The 22243-nt window shown below is 38.5% G+C and overlaps 1 non-coding gene and 1 pseudogene across 1 annotated transcript; one reads left to right on the forward strand and one right to left on the reverse strand.

Moving 5' to 3' along the window:
* Positions 1-5251: 5251 nt before the first annotated feature.
* On the forward strand, positions 5252-5355 carry LOC142172188 (small nucleolar RNA R71). Its single transcript, XR_012701564.1, has one exon. It is a non-coding gene; the product is annotated as a small nucleolar RNA R71 (small nucleolar RNA).
* An 11872-nt stretch (positions 5356-17227) lies between these two features.
* Positions 17228-17956, reverse strand: LOC107826116 (uncharacterized; annotated as a pseudogene).
* Positions 17957-22243: the final 4287 nt, after the last annotated feature.

Below are 22243 nucleotides of genomic sequence, written 5' to 3' on the forward strand. Positions count from 1 at the left end.
GGGTATCCTTTGGTGGTACTTAGCGCGTTTGGGCCTGCTACGTCGTGTGGCAGGTATTGAGGATGCAGGTAACGAGGCACGTGGCTAGATGGGATATTCTAGATTCAATTTACAGACTGTGTTGATTCATCCCAGAGGTAGCGGACCCTTTTCAGACTATTATTTATATCTTTTTTTATGTTTATTTTATTTTCGGGGGATTCCCCCGTAGGCTATGTATTTTAATTCTTTTTCCAAATTTTAGAGGCTCATGACTTGTTAGTGGGTCAGTATTAAAATAATTTGGGATTTATCCTTTATTTATTATTTTTATCAGTCAGCTTAAGAACTGCAACTTGATTAGAATTAATAATTAAGCACGTTAGATTCTTTGCTATTGAACTTGAAGTTTGATACAAATAGTACAGGGTTCACTCGAGTGGTAAGGGTTGAGTGCCAATCACGTCCCACCCCAGTTTGGGGGCGTGATAGTGACGAGCGCAAAACACACACTTAAATTGTGCTCGTTAGTCAAAGATAGTATTGTATAATATCGTGTCCACAAAGATTGGAGTTAAACACTATTATCGTAGTTTATAGCTTGATTGCTATTCAGGAGGATCAATAGTTGAGATTTATGTGGTTAATACTAAAATTAATTAAGAATCGAGAGCTAATTGACTAATGACAATAGAAGCAAGGCCTAAGCAAAGGAAGATATTAATGGGAGAAAATGGGGGTTTTGATAGGATATGTGCAAGATAATTGTCTGGAATTTAACTCTAGATAATTCACTTCTAATGTTCAAGTGAGTCTCTCGAATTCACTTAATTATCAGTAGAATTATTTAGTAGAAACTCCTCTCTCGATTAAGTCTCAACCTCTCAATATGAACCAATTTAAGCTCTGTGAAGATATGCAAGAATACGTAATGGATTGGTATTTAGGAGAATCTCTCTCGATTATTCTCCTAACTAGGTTTAATCAATGATTCAACTAGCCTCTTTCGATTACTTAGAAGAATCTATGAACTCAACCAACAATATAATGTAAAAATATCACAAGTTATGCCTCTTTCGATTACAATAATAAGTGAATGTAGATGCAACAGTTAAATCTTCCAAAAACAATTCAAATTCATAAAAGTAGAGTTATAATCCACAAACAATCATCAATACACCAAATCCATCGAAACCCAAAAGGATCTATTCCATAGACATGGAGAAGTTCTTCACAAATGTAACTAAAGTATAGAAAAACATAAATTCAATCCAAACCCAGATCTTGAGTGAGAAAAAAATAATGAAATCCTTGTGCTTGTGTTCTTCCAACTCTTCCTTAGCCTCCTTGGCCTCCTTAGGTTGAAATTGTACCCAAAGTCCATCTAAAATGGTGTTTTGGTGTATTTAAGCGGCCCCCAATATACATCGGACAAAATTACCCTTTTTAGCAGAAATGGAAAGTTACTCTAATATTTTTGTGCTACCGCATCGCATGCCGCGCCGCCCCATATGGCGCGTATGTAGGGAATTCCAGAACGTGCCAAAAAATCATTTCTAACCACTTTTTGCACTTTTTGTACTACCGCGCCGCCCCATGCGGTGCGGCAGTGTAAATTTAGCTAGGAATTGAGTTTTTTTCACTTTGTAGGAAAATTGCACTAGCGCTATGAGGCCCGCGGGGCGGTAGTGTAATTTTCTCAGAGTGAATTCGTTTTCTCACTTTTTGATGTTCAGACTTGGTTTTCGACCCTCTAACGTGATCCCGACTTAATTGCTTGGGCTTTTACTAAAACTTCAAAGCTCCAAATAGCTCGAATTAGCTCCACAACATCTACATAATTCAGAAATCACTCCTACATGGCATAAAATACAAAAGAAGTGTAAAACACTACTAATTAAAGCTCAACACAAGTAAAGTGTATTGAATTAGAGTGCAATAAGCGACTAAAACACGTGATTATAGCCTACCATCAACACCCCACAATTAAACCATTGCTCGTCCTCGAGCAACTAAACTACACCTCACATAGACACGACCTTTTAAAATAACTCTACTAACTCATCACACCAAGAATAATCAAAACAGATTAAGTACAATACCGTAACATCATCGCCTCAAAATTTGACTTAAAATCATCATGAATTTTTCATAACCCGCTCACTTACTCTAACACAGAGGTCAACGACACTACTTTTCCTTCATGAATCAAGTTCTCTCACACAACAATAGAGAGTAGTTATACATATAATAAAGTTTAAGAATAAATAGGAACTCAAGATAGAAAGGATTCACTCACTCTCAGAAGTAGCATTCGTGTGCCAAAAAAGACGTACCATAAGCTTGACCGTAATGTACTACTCTACTAATTGAGCTCATTAAGTCAAGGATCAAGTAGGACTTTATTTGGTTGTAATGTAAGTTGTGGGATGTGTTGGATATATTTGGATATAAGCATGACTACACCTCCTTAAACACTTTAATACATACAGTTTAACCATTTAAAACTCCATACTTATGTCAAACAATAATTCCACCTTCACATCAGTATACGTCAACTCCCAACTTCTTTAAGCACAAATACATTAAAAGTTACCACTATCAATGAATATTTGCATAACAATGCAACTATATATTTTTTTCCATTCAAGTGGCTCTTATTGTTTTTCAAAACAGTACACCTTTCTCCTTATTTCGTTAGTTCCATTCAACAGCCAACCAACACCCCACATTTTAACTTTTATAAAGTTCATAACAATTTTAAGTGCTCGCGAGAGGTAAAATGGGTGAGGCTTGTAATGTGGTTGACAAAAAAAACAGGATTACAGGCTCAAAGGGGTTAACTAAGATACATAACAATTAGGTGGGCACAACATATAACTGGCTCAACAAAGAAATGCCTATATCATTTCCATGACTGAATAAAACTACTATTTCGCTTTGCAAATACACGGGGCAAGTTCTAGATATCAAATACAATGCACAGAATACACGAAACCTCACACACACATGGCACATAACTCACTCAGGATCGGACTCATCGAGATGCTCTAGTCAAAGCAGTTAAGCAAAATTTAGATCATACAATTTAAGTTACTTATACAAGAGTCAAAAACTGAGCCTAAGCGTCACAACTAAAGCACTTACTATTCTCAAGTTATAATACAGTTAAGATATATTGCTTTCATTTCAATTCACAACATAAGGTTTCCTACTCCTAAAAAAAATAAAACTAACTACACCCGTTTCAAACAAAATCCTTGGAAAAGAATCATGGCACAAATAAAAATCAAGGGGAAATTATTATACTACCTAAATTTTTTTCTTCGACTTAATCCCTCAAGAAACCTGTCGAATGACATCCATCATCGGGGAAAATCAAAAATTTAAAATTTTCAATCAAATGAATTACAAACACACACACACACACACACACACACACATAGACATTTATATATTCTATACATATATACATCCCCACCCCACACTTTAAATTGTGTCATGTCCCTATGACGCACAAATTAAAGCAAGAGGTAAGGAAAACTTCCCTGAACATCTAGTCGGGGTTTGAGTCGAAGTTGGGCTCCATCCCTCGTGCCCAAACTAGTGCACTCATCCATGCAGATAGCTTCTTCTCAGCCTTCTTGGGGTACACCCCACACTTATCTTTTTCTCTCACTGCAGCCTTCTCTGTCACGCCTTTCACTTTTCACACAACACTAGCAGCTAGCTTCTCCCTTTTTACCACTGTTTCTACATCCATCTCAAAAGTCACAGTTTCCTCGCCCACTCTAAGCATGAGTTTTCTATCATGTATATTAGTTTGCTCTACCCATTGCTAGGAATGGTCTTCCTAGTATAAGGGGGACTTCCTTGTTTTCTTCCATATTAACCACTATGAAATCCACAGGAAATACAAACTTATCTATCTGAACTAAGACATCTTCAACTATTCCCTCGGGTATTAGAGTCATTTGTTCTGCCAGCTGCAAGATATTGGTGCAGACCTTATCTCTCCAATCTCTTTCTCCAGTTTTCTATAAATAGATAGAGGCATTAAATTAATTGAGGCCCCAGAATCACATAGAGATTTATCAAAATTAGTGCCTAAAGAGCAAGGTATGGTAAAACTCCATGGATCTCCACACTTTTGTGGGAGTTTGTTTTGCAATATTGCACTGCAATGCTCTGTGAGCTTAGCTACTGAGGTTTCTTCTATTTTCCTCTTCTTTGTCAGGATCTCCTTCAAGAACTTGGCATAAGCCGGCATTTGTGAGAGCACTTCTTTGAATGGTAGGTTTACATGAACCTGTTCAGCACATCTAGAAATCTCCGGAACTGTTTGTCCGACTTTTCTCTACTTAGCTTTTGGGGAAAAGGCAGCGCAGGCATATGCTTGCTCGCCTCAGGTTCCTCCCTTCTCGAGTTTTCTTCCTTCTTCTTTTTGACACCACTTTTCAGCTGCTCCCTGCTTTCTTTTTCATGTCTCACACCTTTGTGGATTGGGGTGAGATCTTTCAACACTTGCCCACTTCTCAAATTTTCAGCATTCACTATTTTTTTGAGATTTCTTTCTGTATCAGCCGGGAGTGTTCCTGGGACTCTCTCAAACATTAAAGTAGCTAAGTTCCGAACCTGTCTTTCCAGACTTCGAAAAGATGTACCCAATTCTTTGACAGCTGCATCATGGGCATCAAGCCTCTCATCTGTCTTGATAATGAAGGTCTTCATAAGATCTTCCATGCTGGGTTGATTTGACTATGGAGATTAATACTGCTGGCTCTGCTGATTTTAAAAACCTGGAGCTCCTTGTTCCTAGAATCTGGGGTTGTTTTGTTTCCATGCATTTGCAGTACCCCAAGGTGAACTGCATGAAAAAACGGGGTGCCTCTGACCCATTACATTAAAATTATAGTTTCCTACAATATTCACCTCCTCAGTTGAGGCTTGATACTTATGAGTAGGGTGTCCTCTTCCACATATATCACAAGTTGCGTGGTGTACATTTTGCATCGAAGCTACAGTTAGCTTTCATATTTCTTTAGCCATAGCATCAAGTTGTACTTGAGCAGATGTAGTAGCATCAACTTGGTGAACACCAGTTGATTTTATTCTTTCCACACTATTAGAGGGCCACTGATTAGCATCTTCGGATAACTCATCAAGAATTGTAACTATCTCTTCTGGAGTCTTCTTCATTAAAGGGCCTCTAACTGCATTGCTCAATGTCAATCCATCCCAAAAATCCTAGAGTTGCATCCAGAGTTCAATTCCGCTATGTTGACATCTCCTAACTATCTCCTTAAACCTCTCCCATGATTCAAAAATAATTTCATTCTCTTTCTGGCAGAAGTTATAGATTTCTTTTCTAAACTTAACCGTCTTAAATGAGGAGAAATATTTATCAAGAAATGTTCTGGTCATTTCCCCCCATGTTTTAATTGATCCATTTGGCAAGCTTCGAAGCCACTGCTTCGCATCATCTTTAAGTGAAAAAGTGAATGCCCTTAAATGCACTGCATCTTGTGACACCCCATTGTATTGAAAGGTGTTCATAATCTCCTCGAAGTCCATCAAATGCGTGTTTGGATCTTCGTTCATCTTTCATCTGAAAATGCAGTTATTTTGAATGGTTTGAAGCAAACCTTGCTTCAGCTCGAAATTATTGGCTGCAATTGGAGTGGTCTAACACTTGACAATCCTTGATTGTAGACTGGTCCGGCGTAGTCATCCAATGCTCTATACCAAGCCTTGGTACCACATTCTCGCACTGGTCTCCAATCAAGGGTCGATTTAGATTGAATCTTCGACCCCTATTGTCTACGACGGTTTTCTTAGCAACTCTTTGTGCTGCCTCAACAACTATCCTTACAGTTGCCTCTACCTTATTGTCATCGTTATTAGCCATATGTTCTTGGGTTGAAGGTTGCCCCAAGAACCTTACGGTAAACTCTTTCTCCTTTCTCAGTTACCGCAGGTGTTTATTTTAATTCCGGGTTGTATGGTATTACTTCTTTACAAGAAGATCGTGTCATACACTACGAACTTAACCTGTTTCCCTACACACGGAGGAGAAACCCGTGAAGAAAACAATAGAACTAAAAAAATAAAAAAAATAAAAAAATTCCTGAATTAGCACTACAAACTATTTCTAACACTATTGATTGCCAATCCTCGGCAACGGCGCCAAAATTTGACGAGCGAATAACACACACTTAAATTGTGCTCACTAGTCAAAGATAGTATAACATAATATCGTATCCACAGGGATTGGAGTTAAACAGTATAATCATAGTTTCTAGCTTTATTGCTATCCGGGAGGATCAATAATTGAAATTTATGTGGTTAATACTAAAGTTAATTAAGAATCTAAAGCTAATTTGACAATCAAAGCAAGGCATAAGCAAAGGAAGATATTAATGGAAGAAAATGGGATTTTGATAGGATATGTGCAAGATAATTGTCTGGGATTTAACTCTAGATAATTCACTTCTAATGTTCAAGTGAGTCTCTCGAATTCACTTAATTATCAGTAGAATTGTTTAGTAGAAACTCCTCTCTCGATTAAGTCTCAACCTCTCAATATGAACCAATTTAAGCTCTGTGAAGATATGCAAGAATGCGTAATGGATTGGTTTTTAGGAGAATCTCTCTCGAGTATTCTCCTAACTAGGTTTAATTAATGATTCAACTAACCTCTTTCGATTACTTAGAAGAATCTATGAACTCAACTAATATCGTAAGTTATGCCTCTTTCGATTACAAGAACAACTGAATGTAGATGCAACAACTAAATCTTCCAAAAATGATTCAAATATATAAAAGTAGAGTTATAATCCACAAACAATCATCAATACACCAAATCCATCGAAACCTAAAAGGATCTACTCCATAGACATGGAGAAGTTTTTTCACAAATGTAACTAAAATATAGGAAAACATAAATTCAATCCAAACCCGGATCTTGAGTGAGGTAGAAATAATGCAATCCTTGTGCTAGTATTCTTCCAACTCCTCCTTAGCCTCCTTGGCCTCCTTAGGATGAAATTGTACCCAAAATCTATCTAAAATGGTATTTTGGTATATTTAAGAAGCCCCCAATAAATATCGGATGAAATTACCCTTTTTAGTAGAAATGGGAAGTTACTCTAACATTGTTATGCTACCGCATCGCATGCTGCGCTGCCCCATGCGGCGCGCATGTAGGAAATTCCAGAACGTGCAAACAAATCATTTCTAGCCATTTTTTGCACTGCCGCGCCTCGCCTCGCGCTGCCCCATATGGCGCGGCAGTGTAAATTTGTCCAGAAATTGAGTTTTTCTCACTTTACAGGAAAATTACACTAGCGCTATGAGGCCCGCGGGGCAGTAGTGTAATTTTCTCAGAGTGAATTCGTTTTCTCAATTTTTTGATGTCCAGATTTGATTTTCGACCCCCGAACGTGATCCCGACTTAATTGTTTGGGTTTCTACTCAGACTTCAAAGCTCCAAATAGTTCAAATTAGCTCCACAACATCTACATAACTTGAAAATCACTCCTACAAGGGATAAAATACAAAATAAGTGCAAAACACTACTAATTAAAGCTCAACACAAGTAAAGTGCATTGAATTAGAGTGCAATAAGTGACTAAAATATGGGATTATAGCCTACCATCAGACAGCTACGGTGAGAACCAGAACTCGATGGGGTTGGAGAGGAGACATGGGGTGGTTGTTGGTCTATGTTGGGGTTTTTACTGGGAGAAAGTTGAGACTCAGTCTCGTGTTGCAGTGCTTCATGACACGAAGATGCAGGGGGAGTGACAATGGTAGCCTCTGAGAACTCTGCATTATGGGAATACATGGTGATTTTGGAGAGTACAGACAAGAGAGAGATGGTTTTCTGAGAGAGAAGAGGAGTTTGATGGTCTTTGATGTAGACAGTTGGAGTATCAATGGTCATTGAGCTATCCATCTCAAATCTCTTTAGAAGCTCTTTAATGTATTTCTGCTGACTTATCATCGTTCCCTTAGAGGTTTGCTTAACTTGCAGTCCTAGGAAGAAGTTTAGTTCCTCCATCATGGTGATCTCAAACTCGCTTCCCATATGCCTGGCAAACTACTTACATAAGGAATTATTTGTGGCACCAAAGATGATGTTGTCAATAAAAACTTGCACAATCAGCAGGCTCCTCCCTCATTTCTTCAAAAAGAGAGTGTTGTCAATTTTCTCTCGTGTAAAGTCATTTTCCAAAAGGAACCTGGACAACCTTTTATACCATGTACGAAGAGCCTGCTTTAAACAATATAGTGCCTTACCATTATTGAGAACGAAACATTTGCAACCAAACATTCTCAAGTTAGTCAGTTTGGGTTTCCTTCCGTTTAGCAATTCATATGGGGTCTTATTTAAAAGGGACCTGATCATGCACCTGTTTATCAAATAGCAAGCAGTATTCACCACCTCAACCTAAAAGCTTTTTGGTACACCATTGTCAATCAACATCGTCTTTGCCATGCCTTCAAGAGTCCTATTTTTCTTCTCTACAACACCATTTTGTTGGGGTGTTCTAGGCGCTGAAAAATTATGACGTATACCATTTTCAGCACAGAATTTGTCAAATTTTGCATAGTCAAACTCTGTACCATGATCAGATCTTATGCTCACAACATTATGGCTCATTTTCACTTGAATCTGCTTCACAAATGCAGCAAAGACTGGAAAAGTTTTATCCTTGGTTCTGAGGAATAAGGTCCATGTGAATCTGGAGTAGTCATCCACTATGACAAAAATATATTTTTTTTCCTCCTCTACTGGACACTCTCATAGGTCCAAACAAATCCATATGAAGAAGATCAAGTGTCCCTAAGGTGCTTACTTCTTTTTTTGAATTTAAGGAGGACCTGACTTGCTTTCCTTTCACACATGCATCACACACCTTGTGATCTTTGAATCTTGACTTTAGCAACCCATAGACCAGATCTTTCTAAGAATCGATTTGTGTTTGACTACTTAATTTTAAAAGCACTTTTAAGCAATAATTTGTATTTGGCCAAGTTTTTGAAAATTTCTTCTAAGCATATTTTTCTCAAAATTGCTTCTCAGTAAAGTACTTTTGGAGAAAAGCTATATTTTTCTGCTTTTCATAATCTACTTCTACTTCTCAAAATCTACTTCTGCTTCTTCTCAAAAGCACTTTTTTCCCTTTTAAAAGTTGGACCAAACACCTCAATTTTTGGCCAAAAGCACTTTTGGCCCAAAAGCAACTTGGCCAAACAAGCTATAACTCTAACTTTTGAGGTTGAGTTACAAAAACCAATGTTTGGTAGTATTTTTGCTTTTACCACCGAAAGGGCAACACAACATCCCTTGTTACACCCATTCACTTCAGGATTTCATTTAGAGTAGCCATTAGATTGAGATTTACAAGAGATATTGGTTTCTGCCTTACCACAGGAAAGCTTTGAAATCTAATTTAGCCTTCTCAACGATGTCCATTAGCACCTCCCATTTGTCTTATTCTTCAAATTAATTAATTAATTACTGTTGTTCCTTTTATTCGGGTTATCTTTATTACCTTTGTGGCAATACTTTTCCTTTAATTTCTTTCTATGATATTTGCACCATAACTTTTCGTATTTTTATTTTCAATTAATTTTGAAAATATTTTTCTTGAACCGATGGTTTGTCGCAAATGGTCTCTCTATATCTCACAAGGTAGGGGTGGGGGTGTACATTAATACATAGATCAGGTTGGTTCGAGTTTTTTAATTACTAAACCAAACTGATGGTGTCGGATTTTTAAATCTATAAACCAAATCAAACCAACAAAGTCAAGTTTTTCAATCTCGTTTTTTTTTTTTGGATTTTCGGGATTTTTTCGGTTCCGGTAAAATCTATATAGCACAAAATATGTAACTTATGCTCCAAATATTTCTTTAGTCCTAGTAGGATACAACTATATAATATATTTTTCAAGAAAATAACACAATAATATAAGACGAGTCATGTCATTGCACTAAAATATTCAATAACGAAGATAATAAAATCGTATAAAATAAATATTGCTAATTAATAAGCCATAATAAAAATGACCGTAATCTAAAAGTACTATATAAGTCATGCTAAAATAAGTACATCTAATAAGTACTATTAGTTACATGACTAAGCACTAAAGAAAAAGATAAACTAAGTTATGCATTTTTATTATAAACCAATGCAAAACTAAAAATAGAGATCCAGCACTATTGTCATTTCTAGTGTTGAATTGAATTTATTTGTCACGACCCGATTTCTAACCAAGTTGTAACCGGCACTCGGTGCCTTAACTTGACCGAGCAAACCATCTTGGCTTCTCTATTATGTTCTATTTCTGTTATGCAATGCATCTCAATACAATTCCATATGATTTAAAGTAAATACTTTTCTGACTCTTCAAATGAAATAATATTCTGAAAAGAAATTCATTCTATTATCTTGAATACATTTAAAAATAAACGTAATGCAAAGTGGACACCCATGACTCTCTTCTGACTCTGTTTATGAAGCCTCTAAGAAATAATAAAATAATAAAATAATAAGTCAAAATTCTGGAATCAACGAACTCCGCGAACTAAAATGGAGCTCACCAAATCTTCTCGTAATGGGAGGAGAATATCATAGCTCGTAGCCTACTTACCTGTAAAATCTGTGCCTACATTGACCTAGGTCGATGTAGGTTCTTATGAAGAGAACGTCAATATACTACAATAGTACTCAGTAAGTAAAGCAATCCTCCCACTAAAGCTGGAACGAGACTCTAAAAGAAGTATGTATGCATGATATAAGAAAATTCTAAAAGCTTTTGATGAAGAGTTGAAACAAACAACTCATATATTTGAGCCCGTTTGGACATAAGAAAATTTTTTATTTTTTCCAAAAAAAATTCTCTTTTTTTCGAAATCAGCGTTTATTCATAAAATTTTAAATTTTCACTTGAAGATGCATTTTGAAAATTTTCGAAAATTTGAAAAACTCCAAAATGTTATTTTTCAAAATTTTCACTCAAATCACTCACAAATCTTCAAAAACAACACTAAATTATATTCATGTCCAAACACGACTCTAAATTTCAAATATCATTTTCACTTAAAAAATATTTTCCCTATTTTGGAATTTTATAATTCTTATGTCCAAACGCCCCCTTAATATAAAGTTCTTCTTGATGCCATTCACAAAAATTCTCTTCTTTTCTAAAAAAATAATAATAAAATAAATTCAAATAGATAGATATATTTAGGTCATGCTAGACACTGTCCCAAGAAACTATTTCAACAGTGTGAAATATCTTTTTAAAATTAAACAAGTTTACCTCTATTTTTTATAAGATATATGAATCAATAAAATTAAATAATAGACCATCAAGTTATGTAACCAGGAAATGAACAAATAATAATTGATAGAAGAAATGGGGAGCAGTAAACGAAATGAAAGGATAGGACAAGAGAAAAGTAACTTTGGATGCTGATGATGAGCTTTTCTTGATTTTTGGATTGGATGGGAATTGATGCATACACAAGGCTATTTATATGTGAAAATAATAGCCTTACGGGAAGTAGTCACTTGACACTTGTCCTAGTTCGTATGTCAAGTGTTTTGAGCTTTGCCATTTTTCCAAGAGCGCATGCAGTCTTTTGTCCACTTATAAAAATCTTGCCATGCACCAATCTTCTTAGAGTATTTCGACACAAGGCTTCATGCAAGAAGCCACTTGTAAAATTTTTAAATAATCTTTTGTCATACATATATTAATTATCTAACAATATAATATCCCATTTTTCTATCTGCTAGACTATTTGCATTCCCTTTGATTGAGAAATTTCCTTACTCAAAACTTTATTTAAACTAATTTTGTTAAGAAGTTAATTCCAGTATTCCCAATGATAGTTTATCATGAAATAATTCCAAAAAATGTTCTCTTTTTACACTTGTTTATGCGACCAAAGGGCTATCTTGCGTAATTACTCCATTTAATTTGGTAGAAATTAGGATGTTCTTTAACTGTACTTTACTGTGAGCAAAATTGATTATTTGGAAGTTCATCTTAGTATAAAATGAAAAGGATCATAGCTTCAAACCATATACCATGATATTTCATTAATTATTCAAAGTTTCAAAATTTAACAGCAGATTATAAATAGATGGATATCAAATCAAGCTGATGCAACCAACAATTTGATCAAATATCAGAGTGGAGAAGTTTTATTTTGAGTGATACTCAACCAACAATAGTTGTATGAGGTCATATTCTAAGTTTGACATAAAATATGTCTATAGGCGAAGAGACGAAAGCCCCACGACGGTAAGACCCCGTGCACCTTAACTATAGCTTCGCAGTGACAACCTTAATCGAATGTGTAAGATAGGTGGGAGGTGGTGACACACAACGACCAATCCTGAAAGACCACTCTTTCGTCTAAGGATGCCTAACTATCATACCGATCATTCGGGGGGAGGCGGGATACTGCGAGGTGGGTAGTTTATCTGGGGCGGATGCCTCCTAAAGAGTAACGGAGGTGTGCGAAGGTAGGCTCAAGCTAAGATTATGCTTGTGAGCGTAATCGTATAAGTTTGCCTGACTGTGAAACCGACTGGTCGAACAGAGACAAAAGTCGGCCATAGTGATCCGGGAGTCCCGTGTGGAAGGGTTCTCGCTCAATGGATCAAAGATACACTGGGGATAATAGGCTGATGACTCCCAAGAGCTCTTATCGACGTAGTCGTTTGGCACCTCAATGTCGACTCATCACATCCTGAGGTTGAAGAAGGTCCCAAGGGTTCGGTTATTCTCCGATTCAAGTGGTACGTGGATTGGGTTTAGAACGTCGTGAGACAGTAAGGAAGAAAAAATCTGCAAGGAGCCAATCCTAGTACGATAGGACTAGGTTGGGCTAACCTATGGTGTATCGGGTGTTATGCCAATAGCAGCACCGGGCAGCTAAGCTAGTATGGAAGAACCGCTGCGCCGCGGAAAATCCTTTTCTATACAAGTTCTCGGATGAGGTTTTTGAACAGAACTTCGATAGGCGAGAGGTGTAAGAATCGCGAGGTGTGAAGCGATCTCGTACTAAACGAAACGACTTTCACTTTCCATAACAAAAATAAAAGAAAGTCAACCTATTCCTAAAATTGTGGTCAGTCTCGCTACCTCTTTAGTTGCCGCCCCCTACTTGCTCATTTGCAATTACTACCACAAGAAAGTCGCGCCCTTCTCTAAAGGGACTTATGCACTTTACGACTTTCTTATGTTATGGGATCTCGAAGATTGAATTTAGCTTCCAACCTTAGTCAGCAAGCTGAAAAACTTTCTTAAGAACATGAAAAGCGGGGACTCTTTAACTTGGCAAAATATAGATAAAAAAATAAAAACAATGGGGGGGAGGGGGGGTCGTGGTCTAAAGAAATGAATAGAAAAAAAAAATGGAGGGGTCGACCGGGCCAGATCATGAGTGAATAGAAAAAAAATATACATAGCTGTTCCAGCTGAAATACTTAGAATAATTCTACCACTTCTACTAGGAGTAGCCTTTTTAGCGCTAGATGAACGTAAAGTAATGAATTTTGTGCAACGTCAAAAGGGTCCTGATGTAGTGGGATCGTTTGGATTGTTACAACCTCTAGGAGATGGTTTGAAATTGATTCTAAAAGAACCTATTTTACCAAGTCTGGTCGCTCGGGCCGTTGTACCTTTTTATTAAGGTATGGTATTGTCAGATCCGAACATATGGCTACTTTATTTATTTGCCATATCTTTGCTAGGTGTTTATGGAATTATTATAGCAGGTTGGTCAAGTAATTAGGAGGCGGTCGTTCGGCCGCCTATGATACTAGGACCAATAGGTTCAAAATGGGTTTGTGCCGCAGGTGTTGAACGATCTACTCTACACATGTATGGGCTTACAGGGCTAGGTCTCATAAACCCTTTCTTTCATTTATCAATAGGGACCTGTCCTGGTCGGTCACTTTTCTGGGCCAGGATCGATAAGTGAAAGTCATAAAAAAGAAATCTTTCTCTTCACACCTCAGATCAAGAGGAAGGGTTGCTTGTCAAGCTGGCTTACATATAATAATAAAAAATTTCTTTCTATTTTATATAATTATAAGAAAAATGGAAAGATTTATGAATCAGTAAAATTAAACAAGTCTACCTCTATTTTTTATAAGATACATGAATCAATAAAATTAAATAATAGACCATCAAGTCATGTAACCAGGAAATGAACAAATAATAATTGATAGAAGAAATGGGGAGCAGTAAACGAAATGAAAGGATAGGACAAGAGAAAAGTAACTTTGGATGCTGATGATGAGCTTTTCTTGATTTTTGGATTGGATGGGAATTGATGCATACACAAGGCTATTTATATGTGAAAATAATAGGCTTACGGGACGTAGTCACTTGACACTTTTCCTAGTTCGTATGCCAAGTATTTTGAGCTTTGCCATTTTTTCATGAGCGCATGCAGTCTTTTGTCCAATTGTAAAAATCTTGCCATGCACCAATCTTCTTAGAGTATTTCTACACAAGGCTTCATGCAAGAAGCCACTTGTAAAATTTTTAAATAATCTTTTGTCATACATATATTAATTATCTAACAATATAATATCCCATTTTTCTATCTGCTAGACTATTTGCATTCCCTTTGATTGAGAAATTTCCTTACTCAAAACTTTATTTAAACTAATTTTGTTAAGAAGTTAATTCCAGTATTCCCAATGATAGTTTATCATGAAATAATTCCAAAAAATGTTCTCTTTTTACACTTGTTTATGCGACCAAAGGGCTATCTTGCGTAATTACTCCACTTAATTTGGTAGAAATTAGGATGTTCTTTAACTGTACTTTACTGTGAGCAAAATTGATTATTTGGAAGTTCATCTTAGTATAAAATGAAAAGGATCATAGCTTCAAACCATATACCGTGATATTTCATTAATTATTCAAAGTTTCAAAATTTAACAGCAGATTATAAATAGATAGATATCAAATCAAGCTGATGCAACCAACAATTTGATCAAATATCAGAGTGGAGAAGTTTTATTTTGAGTGATACTCAACCAACAATAGTTGTATGAGGTCATATACTAAGCTTGACATAAAATATGTCTATAGGCGAAGGGATGAAAGCCCCACGACGGTAAGACCTCGTGCACCTTAACTATAGCTTCGCAGTGACAACCTTAATCGAATGTGTAAGATAGGTGGGAGGTGGTGACACACAACGACCAATCCTGAAAGACCACTCTTTCGTCTAAGGATGTCTAACTATCATACCGATCATTCGGGGGGAGGCGGGACACTGCGAGGTGGGTAGTTTATCTGGGGCGGATGCCTCCTAAAGAGTAACGGAGGTGTGTGAAGGTAGGCTCAAGCTAAGATTATGCTTGTGAGCGTAATCGTATAAGTTTGCCTGACTGTGAAACCGACTGGTCGAACAGAGACAAAAGTCGGCCATAGTGATCCGGGAGTCCCGTGTGGAAGGGTTCTCGCTCAATGGATCAAAGATATGCCGGGGATAACAGGCTGATGACTCCCAAGAGCTCTTATCGACGTAGTCGTTTGGCACCTCAATGTCGACTCATCACATCCTGAGGTTGAAGAAGGTCCCAAGGGTTCGGTTATACTCCGATTCAAGTGGTACATGGATTGGGTTTAGAACGTCGTGAGACAGTAAGGAAGAAAAAAACTGCAAGGAACCAATCCTAGTACGATAGGACTAGGTTGGGCTAACCTATGGTGTACCGGGTGTTATGCCAATAGCAGCACCGGGCAGCTAAGCTGGTATGGAAGAACCGTTGTGCCGCGGGAAATCCTTTTCTATACAAGTTCTCGGACGAGGTTTTTGAACAGAACTTCGATAGGCGAGAGGTGTAAGAACCGCGAGGTGTGAAGCGATCTCGTACTAAACGAAACGACTTTCACTTTCCATAACAAAAATAAAAGAAAGTAAACCTATTCCTAAAATTGTGGTCAGTCTCGCTACCTCTTTAGTTGCCGCCCCCTACTTGCTCATTTGCAATTACTACCACAAGAAAGTCGCGCCCTTCTCTAAAGGGACTTATGCACTTTACGACTTTCTTATGTTATGGGGTCTCGAAGACTGAATTTAGCTTCCAACCTTAGTCAGCAAGCTGAAAAACTTTTAAGAACATGAAAAGCGGGGACTCTTTAACTTGGCAAAATATAGATAAAGAAATAAAAATAATTGGGGGAGGGGGGGTCGTGGTCTAAAGAAATGAATAGAAAAAAAAAATGGAGGGGTCGACCAGGCCAGATCGTGAGTGAATAGAAAAAAAGTATACATAGCTGTTCCAGCTGAAATACTTAGAATAACTCTACCACTTCTACTAGAAGTAGCCTTTTTAGTGCTAGATGAACGTAAAGTAATGAATTTTGTGCAACGTCGAAAGGGTCCTGATGTAGTGGGATCGTTTGGATTGTTACAACCTCTAGGAGATGGTTTGAAATTGATTCTAAAAGAACCTATTTCACCAAGTCTGGTCGCTCGGGCCGTTGTACCTTTTTATTAAGGTATGGTATTGTCAGATCCGAACATAGGGCTACTTTATTTGTTTGCCATATCTTCGCTAGGTGTTTATGGAATTATTATAGCAGGTTGGTCAAGTAATTAGGAGGCGGTCGTTCGGCCGCCTATGATACTAGGACCAATAGGTTCAAAATGGGTTTGTGCCGCAGGTGTTGAACGATCTACTCTACACATGTATGGGCTTACAGGGCTAGGTCTCATAAACCCTTTCTTTCATTTATCAATAGGGACCTGTCCTGGTCGGTCACTTTTCTGAGCCAGGATCGATAAGTGGAAGTCATAAAAAAGAAATCTTTCTCTTCACACCTCAGATCAAGAGGAAGGGTTGCTTGTCAAGCTGGCTTACATATAATAATAAGAAATTTCTTTCTATTTTATATAATTATATAATTATAAGAAAAATGGAAAGATTCTCTTTCTTTTAACCGGTTCTTTCTTCTTTGTCAATTTTACTAACGACCTAAGGTTTGCCTACTTTACTTATTAAAGATAATGAGAATGGGTTATTCAAACAAAAAAGAAAAGGCCCTACTTAGTTGACTGACAATAACAAAGGCTGGCGAAACTAAGTAGGGACTGAGGCCCCCTGCGAATCCGTAAATATGAGGAGCATGCCGTAACAAAAGGATGGTCCCCTATGCATTTCATTTTTTCCTTAAGGGAAACAAACGTACCCCCATCATAGTGCACCTCTCCTTGTGATCGGGATGAGGTAGATGCCTCCAATCGGGAGGCAGATCGAATCGGAGTTTCCTTAAGTAGCCACCGACCTACAGTTATCCTTAAACTTTCGTGCTTGGTGGAGAAGAAGCGAACAAAAGTACGCTCGCTTGCTGTCTTGTCTTTGTCACGAACTGGGATTGCTCGCTAGCTAGGTCAGATTGGGGCAAGATTTTATGAGAACATATTCCCCATATTCGGGGACAAGGGGCGAAACGACCTCTCGATCTACTTACTGCAGCCCAGGAAGAAAAACGTCATCTAGGCGTTCCCTATTGCTTCGATCTCCCCTACGCCTAGGATGTTGTTTGGGCCAAGAGCCATAGTTAGTTGTTGTTTCCCTTTGGTTGTTTCTTCCTAGTTGTTGATACCGGCAATACCCAGCTAGATGATGTCTGATGGTTGGTAGTGAGAGGACTCTTAGTACCTACATACCCAAAAGAGGGCGCTGGTTAAAAAACAAATATTTGGTTTTCTTTCTTGCTCTCCCTTAGCAGCGGGAAAGGAGTCTATCTATCTTCCTAGCTTTGGTAGATTTCCCCCAATGCAATTCATAGAAATTCCACGAATCCCTTGGTAGATAAGTCCGACGTCTCAGCAGCAGTGCGGAATTGAGTTTCTTGTCTGGTAGATCTAATCTATAGTTAGGGGCATTATATACCAAAAGGTTCGAAGAAGGAAGGCACATAAGAGTATATAACCAACATACCCTTCTGTATAACCTATTCACATTAGTGAGGCGGTTGGATGCATAAGGGAAGTGAACATTTGTGAGACCTTAGTCGGGATGCATAGGTGAGTCAACCTACGAGCACGAAAGAGCATGGTATCACTACCCCTCTCTATGTAAAGGTAAGATTCTTAGCCCTGTAGATGACTCCATCTAAAATACAATAAGGACAACCATTTTCGGCTGCTCGTTTCGTATCTTGAAGAAAGAGTAGGCTTAAGTAATGTAATAGGGGTCAGGTCAATAATACCTATGCTATTGCCCTACTGATTTAAGGCCTCCACCTGATCCCGAATGCACATTTTTTCGGGTTCATCTTCAATTGATTTTTCTTAACCTTTCGAAGACCTTGCGTAAATTTTCGATGTGGTCGGTTATTTCTTTTGAAAAGACTACCAAATCATCCATGTAAGGCTCGCATATGTTATGTAGGAGGTCACTGATAATTTGTGACATCGCTCTTTGATATGTTGCACTTTCTTTTTATTTTTTTGGGAATATCGTAGTAAGGAAAGTAAGTGAGGGCACTCATTCGAATCGAATAGCTGAAACTACTATAACTTCTATTTTATTGCTTTAAGAGAAGCCTTCTAGCTCGTTTTAAATCGTTGAAGAGAGAGATAGGACATTCTAAAGATAGTTATTGAGAAAGCATCTGATTTCTAACTATGAGTTTGTTTTCAAGCTAACTAAATGCCTATCTGCTGCTAGTTCTGTTCCACTATCTGCTCTTACTGCTCTCGTTGCCGGTGTGACAGTCTAAGAAAATGGTGCTCTCTTTCCTGTTGTTTTTAGGGTTCATAACCGGTGCTATTGAATCTGTAGTTAAGGAAATATCACCAGTTCTTGGAATAAGAGCTCTGGGACTTCATGGCTTTAAGGGAGGTTTAGCCTAGCCCTTAGCCTTTTCAGAATAGAATACTTCTTTGACAGAGCTTCAAGCAAGAAGGAGGAAGGCCCTCTTTTCTCCAATGGATCACTTAGTCGGAATAAGCGGGGTTAGGTTGATGCGGAATAAGCCATTTCTCCCTGTTTCCATGGAAAGGTATCGAAGGAATAGGCACATATAGAGTTGTGGGAGTTTAAGGAATAGAATTTCCCGTTAGAATGGGCAAGGACAGTCGATCATTGGCTTAATTTCCTGGGGGACTCTAGTATAAAAAATTCCCGGTATTTCATCGTGAAAGTGTCACATTTAAATTCTTCTTATTAAAGGAAAGAGCCGAATAGACAAAGGGTTTACATGACCGCTCGCTTTGGACAAGATGCCATAGTATAAGAAGAAGGCCTTTGTTTGCAAAGATGACTTTCCCGCTTTCCTTTGTGAGGGAGGTTTATGCATATGAATTAATAGTCAAAGTATAAGGAAGATGGCATAGAGCATAGAATGAGATTGATGCTTCGAATGCCCAGTTTTCAGGGGTTGTGATAGAAGGAGCTGTGGCACTTTCGGAAGGGGGAATCAGACTAGGCTGTCACTGTTCTAGAAGAGGAAGCGTAGCTGGCACGTTGAACCATGTCTGTCAACGGTGAAAGATAGCCCTAAAGTGAGGGCCCCGGAGATAGTATTTCTCAACTGTCGATCGACGTGACAATCATGCCTGCTTGACAAAGCCTTTTTCATTCAGTCTCCCAATAAATGAAAAAGGATTTCTGGTGACACTAGAGTTGTGCTCGACGCTCTCTTTCCTATTCCACTGCGCTAAGTGGTCTTTCCCTTTCTTGCTGGATGACTACTATGGAAAATGATGGCGACTACTCCTAGTCTCTGTCAATCCATGTTGATGCTAGAAGAGTTATTCCCGCCGCCTACCCAAAAGAGACGAGGAAGACTAACCGCCATCCTGCTCAAACCATTGATGCCTGAGTTATATAGCTAACTGCGAGAAAGAAGGTTCAAGCTATGGCTGCCCCGTGGGATGCTCATTTGAAACCTTTTCCCTGTCAATGTGAGAAAGAGAGAAGTGATGTAAACATAAGAATGGAAGGTTTGCTTGTCAGCTGTCGGGCCAATGAGGCTCGTCTAGCTTTACCTACACGGCAAGAGAAATATCAAAGGCGTGGTGGGAAATTCCCCGCACGAACTATCTGATCAAGTTTTCTTTTTCCTATCACAGGCAGCTGGCAAATCCATGTTTGATCGTCGCGTACATGCTCCGTTACAGCTTCGTTCATGCGCCAATCAATTGATAGTGAAGCATAGAAGGAAGATTTTTGATCATCGTGTGGGTAGTCTCTATTAGGGTTTCCGTTTCATGTGCACTAAAAAGGAAGGAAGGCTAGTGAGACTATAGTAATGCCAATCATACGAGCAAAGGACTCTACCTACGCCATACTAACAAATGAAAGAAGCTTATCTCAGATGATAGGACAAGCGATAGTGGTTCCATTCTTGCTCTTCCTATTCCATACCATAAACAGACACCTTTGATTCATCGACATTGGAGCTAGAGGCTCTACCCCCACCCACCAGCCCTTTATGGAGTTAGCGGACCAAGAGAAAAAACTCCCCAATATAATAAAGAAAGTAAGAAAGGTTCCAAACCATTGAAATAGAAAGAACTAAAGACTGTTACGACGTGGCAGGAATGATCACCGTCAAGCACAAGATTCAAAGCTGGAATCTTCCTACTCTTGTTAGATGGGACAGAGCATCCTATCTTGTTGATTCTCCTTTCCCACTGTCTCGAGATCTCGCTTTCAAGGTGGATACGCAAGAAATTCACTATGGAAATTAACATGACACAATCCCTGAAAAGTATGATGTGCCCGGCCTTGCTTCTCTTGATCCCCACCCACCTCCCGTAGAGGCGGATCAATATCAATATCTATACCAAAGATTGCTTTTAGCTTTATCGTTTCAGAGATATGAGAATTCCTTCTATACTTACAAGAATGCTACTTAGGGAGAAGAATCTCTTGACTCAGGAGCACCTGAATCTATTCTTCCTGTGTCCCACATCCGCCTATGTTAAAGCATCCGCCCATTCCTCAGTGAAAGGAAATGCTACTCAGGGATCAAAAAAAAAGTTGGTGCCTCATCAGAAAGACTTGGTTCGTAGAGTAAAGGCCTTTCCCCCAAGATATTAGTTTTAAGCTCCTGCAGGTGACTTTTTATCTTACGACACATCATGGTAATTGATCGAGTGCACTTTCCATTCTCCTACTCCCACTTCGGGAAGGGAAGTGCTAAAGGGCGGGGATGCTCAACTAAAAGGAGAGGAAAGCTTCTTCACTTTCAGCACGGGCGCGGACTCCGCGATCTCTATATCGCCGAGGTTCCTTTTCTTCCGCCTCTTAAGATCCACTATCTCTATGATTTGATCCTTCGTGTATCAGCCCCGTACTTCTTTGATCTCTCTTTCTCCAGGCGTAAGAAAGTGACACATGCTTGGCCAGCTTTTTTCAAACTTGACAGTCAAGTTCCCTGCTACTTCCGTAAATACGCCTTGGATGAGCCTAATGGCCGTGTACCTGGAAGCACTTTTGTTTTCAACCGCCAAGTGGTAAAGAAAGGCGCCATTCCTCCTTTCTCTCGTAATCACAATAGCCGTACAGTCAAATAGTTGAGTTATACGGGGGATAACGGTCGAACTATCAACAAGTTCCGCTACCAAAGAATTAGGAGTTATAACATTAATAACAGAAAGAAAAAACCAATATAGGAACTTCAACTAAGAAAGAATAAGAATAAGAAGAATTGCTTAAGTAAGGTAGTCGCTTCTTTTTTCGGTATACCGCTCTGTGAGTAGAGCGAATGTACATAAATCTTTCCGAATATCATGAATATCCTTTTCCCCTTATCTCCTCATCTTTCTATTTATAAGACACAGCTTACTTCGGCGTTTTCAATTTCCCATAGAATCTCCAAAGCTTTCCTAGCCACTATACTTTTCTTTTTTTATCTTCTTTGTTTGAAAATTAGTTTAATTGATTTCTTTCAGGCCCTACTTGAAAAGGTTGGGTTCTCTGTGGGGCGTTGATCCCTCTCCTTATTTTGTAGTAGGGCAACTGGATGGGAGCGGGAGCTCGGGCCCTCGAGAATTAGCGTACTGCCATAGGAAAGCATTCCTTGGAGAAACTCTATACCCTTCTTTCGGATCTCGAATCGAGGGGAGTCAATTCCGAGTCCTTCTCTCAATTAAAGGGAAGGTACCCCTACGAAGGGGTGGGGACGAACACTCTACCACATAGTGGAGTGGATATCTCGGACTATTAAAATGGAGATCGTGTACAACAACAATC

This window comes from Nicotiana tabacum, chromosome 17 (genome assembly GCF_000715075.1).
Source record: "Nicotiana tabacum cultivar K326 chromosome 17, ASM71507v2, whole genome shotgun sequence".
Classification (NCBI taxonomy): domain Eukaryota; kingdom Viridiplantae; phylum Streptophyta; class Magnoliopsida; order Solanales; family Solanaceae; genus Nicotiana; species Nicotiana tabacum.